Raw genomic sequence first — 19,198 nt, forward strand, 5'->3', positions numbered from 1 at the left:
TTTGCTTCCTTACAAATGAGCCGCTATTTGTCTTTGCTTCGGTGACAAAATTGCATTCACAACGCACATATTAAATTTCATGCAGTTACACAAACACGAAATCGATTAAATTTTTGTGCTATTACTGCCTTCAAAATTTTTGTCATAAACATACAGTCAGCTGCCAGGTTATTAACAGTTTTGGACAATTGTGGATTTTCACATTTTAAACACATTCTTCATTGTATCACTAGGTAAATATAAAAACTGTTCAGGCAATTTTTCCTGCGAGAATGCTTCTAAAATGATTTCTTTCACTAAATATGAAAGGGAAGCCTTTACTCTGTAAACTGGTTCAAAATACAGAGTGCCCATAACTAAAGTTCATGTTTTAAAACGCTGTAGAAAGAGAACCACTGCTTACAGTGACGTAAAATGGGAACAGCATATTATTAACGCCGGGAGAAACGTCATGAAAGAACAAAAAGAAATCACTAACAAACTCGTGGCACACACTTGTTCCTCAGTTTGCGTCCGAGAAGCTCAACATGACTGTCTCCATGAAGGAAAACGTGCTGCTGGTAAACCTCTTTTACAAGGACGGTGACTATGCTCCAGTGGCCCTGCAGAAGATCTGGACACTCAAGGGTGTGCTAAGAGTCTGGAAAAAAATGATTTAAAAGTTCAACAAGACAGGTTCTTTTGAAGTGCAGTGTGGCAGAGGAAGGAAAGCAATTGATCCGATGTCTATCGAACAAGTGACCACAGCATTGCAGGAGTGATCGAGCGGTGGTGTGCAACCATGCAAGTGCACAGGGAATTGCCCGAACGTTGGACATACCTTAGAGCACGGAGCACGAAATCCCGCTAAACATTCTGACACGCTGCATTGCTATCCATATAGAGTCACTCAAATGGTTCAAATGGCTCTGAGCACAATGGGACTTAACATCTACGGTCATCAGTCCCCTAGAACTTAGAACTAAAACCTAACTAACCTAAGGACATCACACAACACCCAGTCATCACGAGGCAGAGGAAATCCCTGACCCCACCGGGAATCGAACCCGGGAACCCGGGCGTGGGAAGCGAGAACGCTACCGCACGACCACGAGCTGCGGACAGAATCACACATGTGCAGGAATTGTTTCCTGCTGACCCGCCGGCAAGGCGAATAACGAAGAAAGTAAATGGCCATGGAACATTCTATGGGCAAACGAAGCCCATTTTCATCTCCAAAGAATTGCAGAATATAGCAAACGGAATATCCACACGCACATCAACCTGTATCACTCCATTCTGCAAAGGTACGGACTGACGGCACCGTTTGTTGTAGGGCCGTATTTTTTCGAAGAGATGAGTCTTGAGGGTCCTGTTACCTATACCGTCACTGAACTTACAACAGCGTGGAAATGTGGGTAGGATCATTTTTATGCAAGATGGCGCTCCTCTGCACATTGCTCAGCCAGTGACACGGCTGCTGTAGAGGCATTTCGGAAATGTCTGAATTATCAGCTGTCATTTCAAATGCCGTCATTTCTCTACAACCTGGCTGGCCAGATCATCTGATCTAAATCCGTGCGACTTCTAGCTGTGGGGTTATCTGAAAGATGTTGTGTACAATACTCCGGTTATGAACATAGGTAAATTGAAGGCACGCACTGCGCAACGCATTCTGAACTTGACCGCTCCCCCCCCCCCCCCCTCCCACAAGACAAAAAATAGTTCAGATTGCTCCGAGCACTATGGGACTTAACTTCTGAGGTCATCAGTCCCCTAGAACTTAGAACTACTTAAACCTAACTAACCTCAGGACATCAGACACGTCCATGCCCGAGGCAGGGTTCGAACCTGCGACCGTAGCGGTCGCGCGGCTCCAGACTGTAGCGCCTAGAACCGCTCAGCCACTATGGCCGGCTCCCCCAAGACACTCCGATCTGTTGTGGAACGTGCTGTTTCTCTCCATTTCAAGTTAGGATAGAAAATGACTGGAAAGCGTATTGAACTTGTCTTGCGCCAGTTTCTCGACAATTCTAAACCGATTTTTTTTGTGCATTTTATACGGTTTTTGGCCCCAGGACAGTTAAAAGCTGATGTAATTTTGATTTTAATACGTTTTTTGACCCCAGGAGAATTGTAAACCGATGTAATTTCGCTTTTTATACAGTTTTTGACCCCGGAGAATTGTAAACCGAAGTAATTTTCGCTTTTTATGCGAGTTTTGGCCTCAAGACAGTTAAAAACCGATTTTTCCCACCCGGCGTGGTACAGTCCTACTGTGGCGGAGGAGCTTACCTAACTAACAGTGCCACAACTGTTGACTCAAAATTTTGCAGTCTTGCACAGTGAGCAGTACTAATGATGGTATGTGCATTACAATTCATCTGTCATGCCGACTTCATTTACGTAAAGACATTTCGAAGTAGTTCAACACACGTTCGAGCTCCAACAGTCGCACTCATTTTACACCACTTTCCACATCGATGATTTAATTATTAACGTTCTTTGCTATAAAGTAGTGTGTCCCTCGCACATCCTGCCAACAACCAGACCATTACTTCCTCCTCCTCAAGTCTCATTGTCTCTGTGTGCTCTGATTTTACACACGTTTAAATTTCACTGAGCAAAGTACTTTTGTACTTACACAATAGAAATATGCATGTGTAGTATTTTATTTGTAAGTTTACTTACGTTCCATAAAATAGAGGGCGTAGGTCAAAGAAAGAACGAAAGAAAGAAATAATTAAGGAAAGAAAATTTCGTCACAACAATACTGTGCGGCTTAAATTTTGTCAGTGATTGAATGTCAGTCGTAATGTGGTTTTCTTAATATTGTTTACTAAATGAAAGACGCGTATGGGAAATTATATCAATAGCTTTTTCATAATAGTCTCTGTTATTATTTAAAAACGGAATTTTATTTGTAGTTCTACAGCTGACGAAGTATTTATGTGCAAATATTACGTTTTCTTTTTGTGGTTTTAGGGCGCACAACTACAATGGTCATTAGCGCCCAATGCAAATATTACGTTAGTGCTTAAGTTCGAAGCGTTTCTCCATAAGTTCAATGAATACAACAGACACACATAACAGACCTTAGTCAATAACAATATAATCGTCTTCACAATTTGCAACAGCGTGCCAACGTTGGGGTAACTTTTCGATGCCGTGACTGCAGAAATCACGTGGTTTTAGGCGAAGAAATCGTCGAGCTATATTAGGAGCGAATTTTCGTATCGAAAGAAGTTCCTTCAAAGTTGTTCGATAGAGAGCAGAAAAGGTGAGAATCTGAGGGCGCAAGATGGGATGGATCCGTTGAGGGCGAAATAACTTCATAACCCGCCTCCTGTATAGCGGCTTCTGTCAGTCTAGCAGAATGCGATATTGTGGAACAGCATCATGCTGTCTTGGGAAGCAATTCGTAGTACACCACACCGTCGCTGTTCCACCAGATGCAAAATACTCGTATTATCTTTTGTAGATGCACCCAGGTCTTTATACAGGGAGTTACTGCTTTGTTTGAGCTCAACCACTCCTTTCTTTTCCTTATGTTAGCATAAAGACACCATACAGGACAGGAACGGTCGGTGTTGTTTACGAGCCATCTGACGACGAGGAAGCAAAGATGCAAATGCGGACAATCGCTTATTTGTTTGAGTTTGGCTCAGAACCTGCGGTAACCATACGCTCCATTTTTGAACCTTCCGAATATCATGCAGATATCGCACTATGATTGAATTATCACAATTCATCACATCTGCCAGTTTCTCGAGTACAATGACGTGAATCATTGTGGATTAATCCGTTTAAACAGCCTTCATCAAGCCCCGAAGGTCTTCTTGAATTTGGAGAGTCACTACTGTAAAAACGATCCACCTTAAAACGAGAAAACCATTTTCTGGCAGTACTGTATTGTTCCCATACACGGCGCAAATGTTTCTGGCTGCTTCCGTTGCTGTCACACCTCTATTGAACACAAACAGAAGAAAAAAATGGTTCAAATGGCTCTGAGCACTATGGGACTCAACATCTGTGGTCATAAGTCCCCTAGAACTTAGAACTACTTAAACCTAACTAACCTAAGGACATCACACACATCCATGCCCGAGGCAGGATTCGAACCTGCGACCGTAGCAGTCGCGCGGTTCCTGACTGAGCGCCTAGAACCGCTAGACCACCGCGGCCGGCTACAAACAGAAGAATAAGATGGAAACGTTCCAATTTCTCAATTTCTTCACTTGGCACTCCATTTTCTAGCGTCCACAGCTCTAGTCACTATCCCCAAATGACAAAATAACAACATGTGAACTCAAATACGAACATTGAACTACAAATAAAAAATGACCAACGGTAAATATAGTCATAGCAATCGGAAACCAAGATGCGAAACAAAAACGCCAGGAACTTGTGCACCAACCTAATAGTAGTTCAATAACTAAGCTTCAGTATTTTTTTTATTTTATTAATTTATATTTCATTCTTTGCGACCAATATCAAGGTCGCAGCCGCAATGTGAAACGCTCCAGTAATCGGCCAGTCTGGAACATCGTCTATCTAAGAACAAATGGAAGACACATGACAAACGATATGCCGTAGTGCAAGCAGTTCTTTTCTCAGTAAGAGTGCACAGACGCATTACCGAGTTGGATGACATGAACATGTGTTCATCGTGTTCATCGTGTGTGAAACCGACTGTCATTGAAAAAACGTGACCGATTGACAATCGTCCGCGTTCCCTGCCAGTTATGGTCGTTTTATGAGTGCTGCCCTCAAGCCGTGTTACATGGCTGCTATTGTTACACCATTCCTTACAACACACAGTACCATAAACGCTATGACGCGTCCAAACAAGATAGCTCTTTCTAACATGTGTCACAACTCCACGACGACTAATTGTACTGGTGCTTGCCAATTTACTCCCGTGAATTACGTCAGCGGTGGGGAGCCAGGTGGCCGTCTGGGACTAGTTCTTCACCATCTGCGGCGCCCCAAAGTGACACCGTCTTCTTGTAACTGGGTAACTAATAGTCTATCTGGTAAGCTTACTTGCCGTTTCAGTATACATCCAACGTGGTGCAGCTCCTGCACGTCTTATCAGACGTGTAAGGCCACATCGCAATTACACTTTCCCTAAACTATGGATCTGGACGTAACAATACCATCCAACCTTCTGGACATCTTCAAAATAACACCATTTAGATGGTTGATTGCAGGATTGCATTAAAACAGAAGTATTTAGAAGCCAGATGAATAGCTGAGACGAAACCTGTTCAGGGTGCAGCCGGGCTCTCCACTGGAGAATCGCGAGATGTCACAATGGTGGAGGTTTCTCTAATTGAACTGAAATGCACTCATCTTAAAGCCTGCAGGATCTGGTTTACGACGAGGTCATACACCCTCATGACCACAGCCGTTCCATCCGACAGTACATGTGTGCCGCCAGCAGTCCTGGTGTGTTCTCGCACTGCGCGGACCAACCGAACTGCCACACTCACACGACATGGAAAAGAAAACCAACGACGTCGCCCCGAAGATAGGGCAACAGTACTACGTATCGATAGCCGCCACTGCTGTCACTACAGGACAGGCAACGCTTGCGAAACGAGTGTCGCCATTCAAGACGAGAAGAAGACAAACAACCACAACCACTCCATCCTCCAACAGAGGGCAGAAACCTACAAACAGCACCAACGCGAGCCGCAGCACGGCTCAACCTCCCCTCTCAAGGAGAAACCTGCGGGGTGTGTAAGGAGACCCACCTAGCGGCCTAACGAAACTTAATTTGATTAAGGTCGACCCAGTATTGCTTACTGGTACGGTTGTCCTTAACCAGAAGATTAACTGGGCCTAAAATCCGTATAATCGTGCACGGGCCCAGAAAACGGGGAGTAAACTAACCAGGGTTGGCAACACGCACTCCCTCCCGGGAAGATTACGGACATACATCTGATCTCCCGGCTTACCCCTGAAGGTTCACTGTTATAACGACCATCTTGTCTATTGTGGGCCCTGAGAATATTGCACCCCGCACGCTTCCAGTTTTCTTTGACGACCTGAGAGGTTATCTCCGCAGGAATTAGATTCTGAATCCCCCATAAGGTCGAAAGGGGGGAATTATCGGGGTAAGAAAACATCAAGGAAACCGGAGTAACCTCTCAAAGGCTCATGACTGGCGGTATTGAAGGCAAAGCTAAGCCAAGGCAGACTAGAATCCCACTTACTGGGAGACTTCTGATGAAGGATAATCAGTGCGGATTTAAGGTTATGATTGACCCTTTCTGCAAAGGATCCCTGCGGATAATGCGGAGTGGTAGTTACATGCTTAACACCGCTTTCAAAAAAGAAGGCCTTGAAGGGAACTGAAAGAAAGACCGTCGCATTATCACTAACGATTTGCTGAGGAGGCCCAAAAACACTAAATACGTTAGTTAAATGCGCAATGGTAGTGGCAGCAGTGGCATAACGACTCGGAAGAAGCCAAGTGAACCTTGAAAACACGTCAATGATAAATAATACAAACCGATGGCCTCTCTTGGTGCGAGGTAAGGGGCCCACATAATGAATATAGAGTTTGTCCATGGGGGAAGATTCAATCTCAGAACTAAGGAACCCCTGCTGAAGAGCGTTATTCGGTTTGGCCACACGACACAACTGACACTGAGAAACCATTTCTCTAACGTCTCTGCAAGCTCTTATAGGTTCCTAAATGCCCGCTAATCAACGAGTTTTGAAAATAATGGAAAACAGGACGCACTGGGGTGCCTGGTAGACAGATCTTAATCTCCTTGGTACGTCCCACCCTTTTGCACAAAATGCCTTTCCTGATAATGTATTCATTCAAACGCTCCCCCGCCGAAAGCCGTTTCTTAATGGGTCCCCTAGTTGGGTCCTGATCCTGATGGTCGGCAATGTCATTAAACAAATGAGGAATATCGCCTAACCAGACACAACTAAGACTGTCTTCCGAAACTTCTTGGGCGCCCTTACTAGATGGTTGTTCAGTAAACATACGGCTGAGGACATACGGATAGTTTTACGCGGTCTGGCTAGCACCCAGCTTAAGGCTTGATTGTCAGTCTCTAGCTGAAACACTCTATGTTCGAGATAAAACCGGTATTTATCCAGAGCGAACAAGATGGCCAATGCCTCACATTCGCCGGCCGGAGTGGCCGAGCGTTTCTAGGCGCTACAGTCTGGAACCGCGCGACCGCTACGATCGCAGGTTCGAATCCTGTCTCGGGCATGGATGTGTGTGATGTCCTTAGGTTAAGTAGTTCGAAGTTCTAGGGGACTGATGACCTCAGAAGTTAAGTCCCATAGTGGTCAGAGCCATTTGAACCATTTGAGCCTCACATTCGTAAACAGAATATTTAAGCACGTCGCTGGTTAACTGACGAGACGGATATGCTAATGGTTGCCTTTGAACCTCGAACTCCTGGAGGAGGGCTGCCGAAATTCCTACATTAGATGCTTCGGTTTGGACAATAAATTTCTTATTAAAATCAGACACTCCGAGAACCGGAGGATTGGCTATAGTTGCCTTAATGTGCTCAAACGCGGCCTCTTGAGCAGGTCCCCACTCAAAATGCACCCCTTTTTGGCGCAGTTCGTTTAAAGGAGCCGCCAACTGAGCAAAAGTAGGGACAAAACGCCTAAAGTAATTCGCCATCCCTATGAACGTGGCAGTCCCTCGCTTGTCAGTGGGCGGCGGCAGGGCTGTCAAGGCCTTAGTCCGCTCCTGATCGATGCGAGTACTCTTGCCTGGTACCAGGAGACCTAAGAAGGATACCTGCTGCCTGGCTAATGTCACCTTATTGGGTTTAACAGTCGAAGTGGCCCCCTGAAACCTAGCAAAAACTTGCTGGATATGTTCCAAATGCTCTGTAAACAAACAACTATAAATTACCAAATCGTCCAGGTAATTGTAAACACAGACTAATTTCAAGTCTCCAAGAATATTATCCAACAAACGAATAAGGACTGCTTCGCCAGGAGCCAAAACGAAGGGGACCCTATTAACCTCAAACAGATTCCAATCAGTGCAAAATGCTGTAATGTATTTACATATTTCGGCTAAGCGAATCTGACTTAAGGCTTGATTCAGGTCGAGCACAGTAAACCAATTAGCCCCGGCAAACCAAATAAAAGAGTTATGAAGATCAGGTAAATGAGCCGATTAGAGGACAACCTTCTTATTTAAGCAATGGTAGTCAACAACTTGCCGAAAGTCCCGCCCCTGATCCTTAGGAATGAGGAATGTAGGGGAGACATAAGCGTACGTAGAAGGTCTAATGACTCCCTGCTCAAGCATTTTGGAGATCTTTCCCCTTAGTATCTTCATCTTAGGCGGTGAGAGACGATATGGGGACTGCCTGACTGGAATACGGTCAGACAGACGAATATGGTAGTCAAGAACCCCAGTCTATCACAGAAAAGCTCTGCGAACCTCTCCAACAAACCCTCTAGTTTAGAGGCCTGCTGGAAAGAAAGATGGGTGAGATCAAACTCACAAACCTTAGCATCAACAGCCATCATTCCTGTTTCTCGGTGCACCTTACGTTTAGTACACTCACAGAACCCATATTTCTGACCAGAAGCAAACTTAAAGAAAAACGTGTACCCCGAATAATGCAAGACAAGACCAGTTTTACCGATAAAATCACATCGCAAAATCAGATCGACCGGCAGCTCCTTAACCAAGGGCAAAGACAATGGGCACGGGAAATCCCCAACCGAGATACTCCCTCGGTCCCAGCCATGCAGAGGCAACACCTGCCCATTGGCAATCAGACATCTCTGCACCGAAGAAGGAACTGGCCTAAGTCTTGCAAGATGATCGAATTCAAGAAACCATTCTAAGCTCAACAATGAAAAGGAGCTACCAGAATACAACACGGTACAAATAGGTTCGCCACCTACTCGACAACAAATATAAGGCAGTGGGGGTGATGATCGAGCAACGACACGGGCACACCAGGGTTTAAAGTCTCGACTCCAGGGTCGCTGCCCAGCTGGTCGGCATTTATTGACTCTGGGTATCCGCGGCTGAATGAAAGTACGAACTAAATACCCTGTTCGACTTCACCTGAAACAACACCGCGATTCCCCTTCAGCAGACTCAGCTGATGTTGGTAATCCAGAGTTCCCATCGGCGACGCCCACAGGCTGAACTTCAACCTCACGTTGTCTATCATCCGAGAACGGCAACGCGGATATCGCTACAACGGCGACACGAAGTTCTTCCCTATTGGAGGGACGACCACGAAAAACAAAATGTGACTTATTCACTGCTCGCATTCCCCTCAGGACATTTGAAACTAACTCCCATTCTGGCAAGTCGACTAATAAGGCCAAAGAGGCCATCTTAATTCTTTGCACGTACTGATGCAACTCCTCCATGTCTTGCAGCATTTGGCAAATATAGAGACATTCGAGCTGTTTACGAACTCCCGTGGTCAATTTTTCGCTGATCAGAAGCTCCCTCAACAGCTGCAATGAAAACCCTTCTGCCATGGCCCTGGATACCAGAGTCCTCAATTCGCCTCAAGTTAAAGGATACAATAGAGACAAAATTACCTGATGCGAAACACCAACGCATCAGCGTGTTGCTCTAAGCGAACCAACAACCATAACAATCTTCCAATTTGCTCTAGTCGGTCTATAGCTAATGAACTGATTATGTACACCTGAGGATGCAGCTATAAGCCGAGAAACTGGTGATTTTAATAAAGGAATATTTAACAGCTGTTGCCGTTTTTCATTTATGAAGAAAAAAGAGATGTTTCATGTCATTGTTATTTCTTTTTAATATAACAGACTTGAAAATTAAAGTTGCCTCGAAACTCATTAATGAGCCACAATGAAGCTATGCATCTCCGCATAACATGACATTATCGGTCGTAGAATTAAGACTCGTTGCAAAGCTATCTTGTTCTGATCTTTCCCTCCCGTAACTTCCTCTCACCACCCCTTTCCCCACCGTATGTCACCGTGAAGCAGCCGGTTGCTCACAGCTGTGGCGTAAGCGTGAGCCATCTCACACGAGCAGATCGGCGAACAGGCCTGCCCGAGACGATCACTGCTGCACTAATAATGATACGCGGGATCGCACTAAAATAAGCAACGCCGCGCACATACCTTCCAGAGAGTGCAACGGTGCTTTGATATTTGCGATGGAATGTTTGAGAACTTATTGTGAACTGCATGAAATTCTTTGTGGATGGCCGAAAAAGTATGGCTTATTCCACATTCGTAGTGAACTGAAAATGAATCTTGAGCGCTTGCAAAACTGTAACCTTAGAATAAAAGACAGCAATTTTCACGTAAGAATAAATAACGAAAAGATACAATTTTTTCATCATCGTATTCAATTTTGCCTTAGGCATCCTTGTCTGTTCCACTTTCAAGTAGAACGCAGCTGACCTTTTCAGCTTTTCTCAGGACACTCAACAGCTCTTTTCCCTTGAGATTTGTATTTGTATACAACTAGAGTTGCGTGCTACCAAAATTACAGTTCGGTAGTTCTGGTACACTATATAAATGATGTAGTAAGTGGGGTTACCGGTAGTTCTGGCAACGCTGGTAAGGAAAGAAACATAAATGAATGTGTAAGAGACAAACTGGGAACCGACGACTTCTCTTTGTTCAGTTGTTCCTTCCGCTGTCTGTTTTTCACATAATAAGATCCGCACATCATTCTGTGATAGTAGTTCACTATGTATTTTATGTCATTACAGAATATAAATTTTTACAAGTAATGAAAATTAGACGTGGAATTTCTGCTCATTTATGTTATCAGAGCCACTACTTTGATGCATGTACAGTTTATATGCGTAAACATAAAGTACATATACATTGACGCGCCAGAGAAACTGGTATAGGCATGCGTATTCAAATACAGATATATATATATATATATATATATATATATATATATATATATATACTGTATTAACAGACAGAACACGGCGCTGCGGTCGGCAACGCCTATAGAAGACAACAAGTGCCTCGCGCAGTTGTTAGAACGGTTACTGCCGCTACAATGGCAGGTTATCAAGACTTAAGTGAGTTTGAACGTGGTGTTATAGTCGGCAGACGAGCTATAGGACATAGCACCTCCGAGGTAAAGATGAGTATACCGTGAATATCAGGAATCCGGTAAAACATCACATCTCTGAAATATCTGCGGCCGGAAAAAGATGAATGGGACCAACGACGACTGAAGAGAATCGTACGACGTGACAAATTTCTGCAGATTTCATTGCTGGGCCGTCAACGACAGCGTGCGAACCATTCAACGGAGCATAAACGGTATGGGCTTTCGGACCCTAAGGCCCACTCGTGTACCGTTGATAATTGCACGACACAAAGCTTTACGCCTCGCCTGGGCCCGTCAACACCGACAGTGGACTGTTGCCTGGTCGGACGAGTCTCGTTTCAAGTTGCATCGATCGGATGGACGTGCACGGATATGGAAACGACTTTATGAATCCATGGACTCTGCATGTCAGTAGGGGACTGCTCAAGCTGGTGGAGGTTCTGTAATGGTGTGGGGAGTGTGCAGTTGGAGTGATATGAGACCCCTGATTGTCTAGATAGACTCTAACAGGTGACACGTACGTAAGCATCCTGTCTGATCACCTCCATCCATTCATGTTCATTGTGCATCCAGACAGACTTGGGAAATTCCTGCAAGACAATGCGACACCCCACATGACCAGAATTGCTAAAGAGTGACTCCAGGAACACTTCTGAGTTTAAACACTTCCGCTGGCCACCAAGCTCCCTATCCATGAACATTATTGAGTATGTCTATGGTGCCTTGCAACGTCCTGTTCAGAAGAGATCTCCACCCCCTCGACTCTTACGGACTTATGGACAGCCCCGTAGGATTCACGGTGTCAGTTCCTTGCAGCACCACTTCAGACACTATTAGAGCCGATGGTAAGTCGTGTTGCGACATTTCTGCGTGCTCTCGGGGGCCCTACATGATATTAGGCAAGTGTACGAGTTTCTTTGGGTCTTCAGCGTATAACTATTTTTGTTGTTTTGTACTCAGTAGAGCGTTTTTCATCATGAACAAGGCAAGAGTTTCCCTTTAACACTGATAGATACAAAAGTTGTTAATGAATAGCAGGTAACTGTTTTATATAAGATCGACGAAGTATTGATGCGATGTTTGTTATAGTTTTGTATTGTGTTTTTTTAATTTTCCTTTTTTTGGTTCAGAAAATAGCGTTTTCTAGCGCTAAATGATAAATCTGTATTGTAATCTTTATTTTTGGCTATCAACTCCCTGTTTCACATTGTTGTTGTTGTGGTCTAAAGTCCAGAAACTGGTTTGATGCAGCTCTCGGTGATACTCTATCCTGAAAAAGTTTCTTCATCTCCAAGTAACTACTGCAACCTACATCCTTCTGGATCTGCTCACAGTATTTATCTCTTGGTTTCCCTTTACGATTTTTACCTTCCACGCTGCCCTCCAACACTAAATTGGTGATCCCTTGATGCTTCAGAACATGTCCTACCAATCGATCCCTTCTTCTATTCAAGTTGTGCCACAAACTCTTCTTCTCCCCAATTCTTTTCAATACCTCCTCATTAGTTACGTGATCTACCCATCGAATCTTCAGTATTCTTCTGTAGCACCACATTTCGAAAGCTTCTATTCTCTTCTTGACTAACTATTTATCGTCGATGTTTCACTTCCATACATAGCTGCACTCCATACAAATACTTACACAAAAGATTTTCTGACATTTAAATCTACACTCGATGTTAAAAAATTTCTCTTATTCAGAAACGCTTTCCTTCCCATTGCCAGTTTACATTTTATATCCTCTCTACATCGACCAGTATCAGTTAAATTTCTTCCCAAATAGCAAAGCTCATCTACTAATTTAAGTGTCTTTTCCTAATCTAATTCCCTCAGCATCACCTGATTTAATTCGACTACATTCCATTATCCTCGTTTTGCTTTTGTTGACGTTCATCTTACATCCCCCTTTAAAGACATTGTCCATTCAGTTCAACTGCTCTTCCAGGTCCTTTGCTGTTTCTGACAGAATAACAATTTCTTCTCCATCGATTTTAATTCCTACTCCAAATTTTTCTTTTGTTTCCTTTACTGCTTGCTCAGTATACAGATTGATTAACATCGGGGATAGGTTGCCGCCGTATATCACTCGCTTCCCAACCACTGCTTCCCTTTCATGCCCCTCGACTCTTATAATTGTCATCTGGTTTCTGTACAAATTGTAAATAGCCTTTCGCTCCCTGTTTTTTACTCCTGTCACCTTCAGAATTTGAAAGGGAGTGTTCCAGTCAACATTGTCATAAGCTTTCTCTAAGTCAACAAATGCTATAAACGTAGGTTTGCCTTTCCTTAATCTATCTTTTAAGATTAGTCGTAGGGTGTTCCAACATTTCTACGGAATCCAAACTGATCTTCCCCGCGGTCGGCTTCTACCCGTTTCTCCATTCGTCTGCAAAGAATTCGTGTTACTATTTTACAGCCGTGACTTACTGAACTGATAGTTCGGTAATTTTCACACCTGCCAACGCCTGCTTTCTTTGGGATTGGAATTATTGCATTCTTCTAGAAGTTTGAGGGTATTTGGCCTGTCTCATACGTCTTGCTCACCAGACGGTAGAATTTTGTCAGGGCGGGCTCTCCAAAGGCTATCAGTAGCTCTAACGGAATGTTGTCTACTCCCGGGGCCTTGTTTCGACTTAGGTCTTTAAGTGCTCTGTGAAATTCGTCACGCAGTATCTTATCTCCCAAGTCATCTTCATCTACGTCCTTTTTCATTTCCATAATATTGTCCTCCAGTACATCGCCCTTATGTAGTCCCTCTATAGTCTCCATCCACCTTTCTGCTTTCTCTTCTTTGCTTACAAGTGGTTTTCCACCTGAGCTATTGATTTTCGTAGAAGTGGTTCTCTTTTCTACAAATGTTTCACATTACCGATCAACAATTTTCGAATATAACCTGATTTAAACATTGAAAGTTTCAGGTTTGCTATAAATACTGTTTTTTCTTTAGTAACAGACAGGATGATAACTATGAAAAACTAAAATGTTCATTAGGCTACCCTGTCCTTTATACATCGTCACTAAGTTCATTGCTGCCCATTTTTAAAGGGATCTAGTAAGAGACTGATCGCACCCATATGAGGTAACGCCTGATAGATATGCAACACAGGTAATGTGCGTAAGACTTTAACTGGTGAAAGCTGTTAGGAAATTTTGAACTTTATAGTAAGGTCATATGGGACCAAACTGCTGAGTCCATCGGCCCCTAAGCTTACACACTACTTAATCTAATATAAACTAACTTACGCTAAGGACGACATACACACCCATGCCCGAGGGAGGACTCGAACCTCCGACGAAGGAAAGATGTTAGGAAAGCTACCGTAGTTTTCGCTTACTTAAAATTGGGGGTGGGGTGTGTGTACAAGGTAATGTAATTTCTACTGTTGGAGAGATAACTGAAGCAAATTTTAGACATGTTTTCTTTATGTTATTAGCTACAGTCTGGATTTTTTTTTCAATTTTTTGGTCACATAATTTCATCAGGCCGTTGCTGGATACTTTTAGAACACATACTATCACATGAGGAAAATTTTCTCAAAGATAACTCTATTTATCACTTTCCAAACGTAGGAGGTAGTTCTTAGTAATTAGATAAAGAAATTTTTGTACCAAGTTTTTAATACTAATCTTAGAACTCTCACAACAATTTCGTTAACTTATATGTATGATACGCAGCAATTTTTATTTCACAAAAATTTAAATAAATATGACAGTAATACACTTTGAGAAATTTTTTGCCACAGGAAGTTGGGGTATGGTATGTACAAAATCAGTAGCAACTGCAGAGGTTCAGCAGCAAATGTTCATAGACCGAAAAATGAAAGTTGCAGAAAAAAGATTTTGCTGGCACTTCTATCGGAAAAAAGTATCTTTATGTTGATCATAACCACAGATTTGGTCTTTTGGTTTTCACATAGCTCTTTTCTTCTAGTCTGATGCTTCTGTCGTGCCCTTCTGGCAATATCCTTCATGACATTTCAGAACTAGCAATAAACACATCATCAGTCTTCTTCAATAGCTTTTCAATGAAGCAACTGGCGGCAAATATAGTCTCATAATGATACTGATTCTTCCTGTGTTACCATTATTGAACCACACACAAGCACCATAAGAGCAAATTTAAAAAAATAGCATATGAGCAATATGATTTTTTTGGGTGTCACTTTTAAATAAGGTTATTAAAGCTTCTGTTTGGGCTCAAAATGGCTCTGAGCACTATGCGACTTAACTTCTGAGGTCATCAGTCGCCTAGAACTTAGAACTAATTAAACCTAACTAACCTAAGGACATCACACACATCCATGCCCGAGGCAGGATTCGAACCTGCGACCGTAGCGGTCACGCGGTTCCAGACTGAAGCGCCTTTAACCGCACGGCCACAACGGCCGGCTTCTGTTTGGGTTTTATGTTCGACCATGTGTGCATTTCTTTAATAAATTGTCATTAATCGCATAGTAAATGGACACATTGCCCTCTATACTCCACATATGTCTTCTCTGATGGTAGGAAATAATAAACTACTGCAAACAACAAGAGAGTCACCTAGAAAAGGGGCTCGGCGCTATACTTTTGTTGAAACAAGGTGGCTTTGTAGCACGAATTAAAGTGTGAAAATTGTAGACCGTATTTCTAAAATGCTACAGAACTATCAGATGTCAAAAAATATGTCAACATTTTTGACCAATTTTGCGTACATCACCCCTTAAGGAAGCATACTTTAGACTACGGTAGTTTTAAAATTTTACAGGGTATTCAGAAATTCCCGTTACAGACTTCTAGGACTTTTAGAGGGGAGTGAGTTTGTACTATTCTGAATTGGAACCAATGGTCTACAACGTACCGTTTCCGTGCTACAGCCGTTTGAAAGCATGTTGGTAATGCGACCACATTTACAGGTAATTTATTAGGCATGACACAGTACATCACTTGAGTTACCATTCCTCTCATTAATAACAAAAGAAACACGCGTACTTGCTCGTGTACTCGTTGACTAATTCTCTTCAACGCGATGCAGTGCGGCCCCTTCAAATTCAGGCGTGCGGCATCTCCTTAGAGCACCGCAGTCACGCCAGCTGTCGTTGAAGGTACTCCTGTCTAGAAGCTGTTCCAAAATTACGGACAAACAGTATGCTATGGAGTCGGATGTTGTGGATAACGATATTGATAAAGGTGTGAGCTTCGGCATACAGAAGGATCATGTCGATGTATTCTTCAAACGTGTACTCAGCCACGTTGCTCTAACACGTGAAAGACGCTTGAACCAGTCAGAGAGGGAGGACAGACGTCAAATGACAACAGCCGATACTACGTAAGGATCCCCTGCCATGACTACAGTGTGCAGATCTACACTACTGACCTTTAAAATTGCTACACCAAGAAGATATCCAGATGATAAACGGGTATTCATTGGACAAATGCATTAGACTCGAACTGACATGTGATTACATTTTCACGCAATTTGGGTGCATAGATCCTGAGAAATCAGTACCCAGGACAACCATCTCTGGTCGTAATAACGGCCTTGATACGCCTGGGTATTGAGTCATACAGAGCTTGGATGCCGGGTACAGGTACAGCTGCCCATGCAGCTTCAACACGATACCACAGTTCAAGAGTAGTGACTGGCGTATTGTGACGAGCCAATTGCTCGGCCACCACTGACCAGACGTTTTCCATTGGTAAGAGATGTGGAGAATGTGCTGGCCAGGGCATCAGTTGAACATTTTCTGTATCCAAAGAGGCCCGTACAGGACCTGCAACATGCGCTCGTGCATTATCCTGCTGAAATGTAGGGTTTCGCAGGGAACGAATGAAGGGTAGAGCCACGGGTCGTAACACATCTGAAATGTAGCGTCCACTGTTCAAAGTGCCGTCAATACGAACAAGAGGTGACCGAGACGCGTAACCAATGGCACCCCATACCATCAAGCCGGGTGATACGGCAGTATGGCGATGACGAATACTCGCTTCCAATGTGCGTTCACCGCGATGTCGCCAAACACGGATGCGACCATAATGATGCTGTAAACAGAACCGGGATTCATCCGAAAAAATGACGTTTTGCCATTCGCGCACCCAGGTTCGTCGTTGAGTACACCATCGCAGGCGCTCCTGTCTGTGATGCAGCATCAAGGGTAACCGCAGCCATGGTTTCCGAGCTGATAGTCCATGCCGCTGCAAACGTCGTAGAACTGTTCGTGCAGATGGTTGTTTTCTTGCAAACTTCCCCATCTGTTGACTCAGTGATCGACAAGTGGCTGCACGATTCGTTACAACCATGCATATAAGATGCCTGTAATCTCGACTGCTAGTGATACGAGGCCGTTGGGATCCAGTACGGCGTTCCGTATTAGCCTCCTGAACATAGCGATTCCATATTCTGCTAACAGTCATTGGATCTCAACCAACGCGAGCAGCAATGTCGCGATACGATAAACCGCAATCGCGATAGGCTACAATCTGACCTTTATCAAAGTCGGAAACGTGATGGTACGCATATCTCCTCCTTACGCGAGGCATCACAACAACGTTTCAGCAGGCAACGCCGGTCAACTGCTGTTTGTGTATGAGAAATCGGTTGGAAACTTTCCTCATATCAGCAGGTTGTAGGGTCGCCACCGGCGCCAACCTTGTGTGAATGCTCTGAAAAGCTAATCATTTGCATATCACAGCATCTTCTTCCTGTCGGTTAAATTTCGCGTCATCTTCGTGGTGCAGCAATTTTAATGGCCAGTAGTGTACCTGTTAAATATGTTTTCAAACGGCTGTAACAAGGAAACGGTACATTCCCTGACATGAGTTCCAATTCAAAATATTGTGTACTCACTCCCCTAGTGAAGTCCTAGAAGTTTGTAACTGGAATTTCCGAACACCCTGTATATACAAATTGATACTGATTATAGACATCTTTGTTCGTCTACTTCCAGAATAATTTTTTGTATTTTTTCATTATTCGCCCTCGGGTAAGGTAGGAACCATTCTGCACCGGGGGCATTCCTTCCTGTAAGTGTCCACATAGCTTTCCTTTAATGATGGAGAGTTATGCGGCTCCAGAAGCTCAAAATATGTGTCAGGCTATTCGCTGGCGCGGGGCATACGTCTCCTTATTTTTCTCACCTCCAGAGAAAAGACTCGGCATTTTACTGCCTCCGTAATAAAATCCTTTCAGACGGAGGAACTTTCCCCTGCCTTCGGTTAAAATTCCGTTTCGTAGATATAAATCCTTTTCTCGTCGTCGCGAAATGGCTCGTAAAGCAAGTGCCGAGCACAGTTAGGCAAGATCGGCCGAGCTCGCGCACAGTTACGCCGGACCAATTACGTGCGGCTTCTGCGCGGCAGCTGGCGGGCGCAGTGAGAGGAAGCAGGGGCGTGCCGCGTCGCACTGCGTCGCACGCCGCACCCCTCAGAAGCCGGCACCACTGCGGCCGTATCACGGACATCGTCTGTGGGGGCGTCTGGACGGCCGCTAATCTGGCGACTGCCATCTGCGAGCGTCCCTCCCCCCCCCCCTCCACACCCCCAGCAGATACCATCGACACTCACATCCGCAGTAGAGCACTGCGTGCGGGGTCAACGGCTGAGGGCCCGCCCCCGCAGCCGCCGCCTCCGCCGCCGCCGCTCCCGCCGCCGCCTATAGCGCAGTTCCTTCACGTTAGCGCGCATCCGGCCGTTTCGGGCGCACTTCTCTCCCCGGCGGCTCATCCATATTTTATTTCACGTGCCGGGCAGGACAAGGATATTTGAGGCTCTGAGAGCGCCGCTGGAATGCGCCGCGCCGAGAGGGGGCACTTGCGATTTTGGCGCGGTCCTCATGACGTACTGTACTGTCCGAGCGGCAATTTCTGCGCTGTCTGATCCAGCGTGTGTGCTTCACCACGACATAAATGGAAAAGACTCGTCTCACTTGTGTGGCGGTTCGCTGTTCTAGGGAATTATAAGAGGCGACAAAAACTTTCCTTTGAGGGCGTCGCTGGAGATTATCTACAGCGTCCCCTTACTCCCCTGTCTCGAATGGTAATTGATTTGTTTTAGCGTATTAAGTCCCCAGCATATCGGTATGTTTCCCATCATGCTGTACACACATTTCCATGAAACGTCCCCTTAGGAAAATTATACATGACT

The sequence above is a fragment of the Schistocerca nitens genome, chromosome 4, assembly GCF_023898315.1.
Source record: "Schistocerca nitens isolate TAMUIC-IGC-003100 chromosome 4, iqSchNite1.1, whole genome shotgun sequence".
In the NCBI taxonomy this organism is placed as follows: Eukaryota; Metazoa; Arthropoda; class Insecta; order Orthoptera; family Acrididae; genus Schistocerca; species Schistocerca nitens.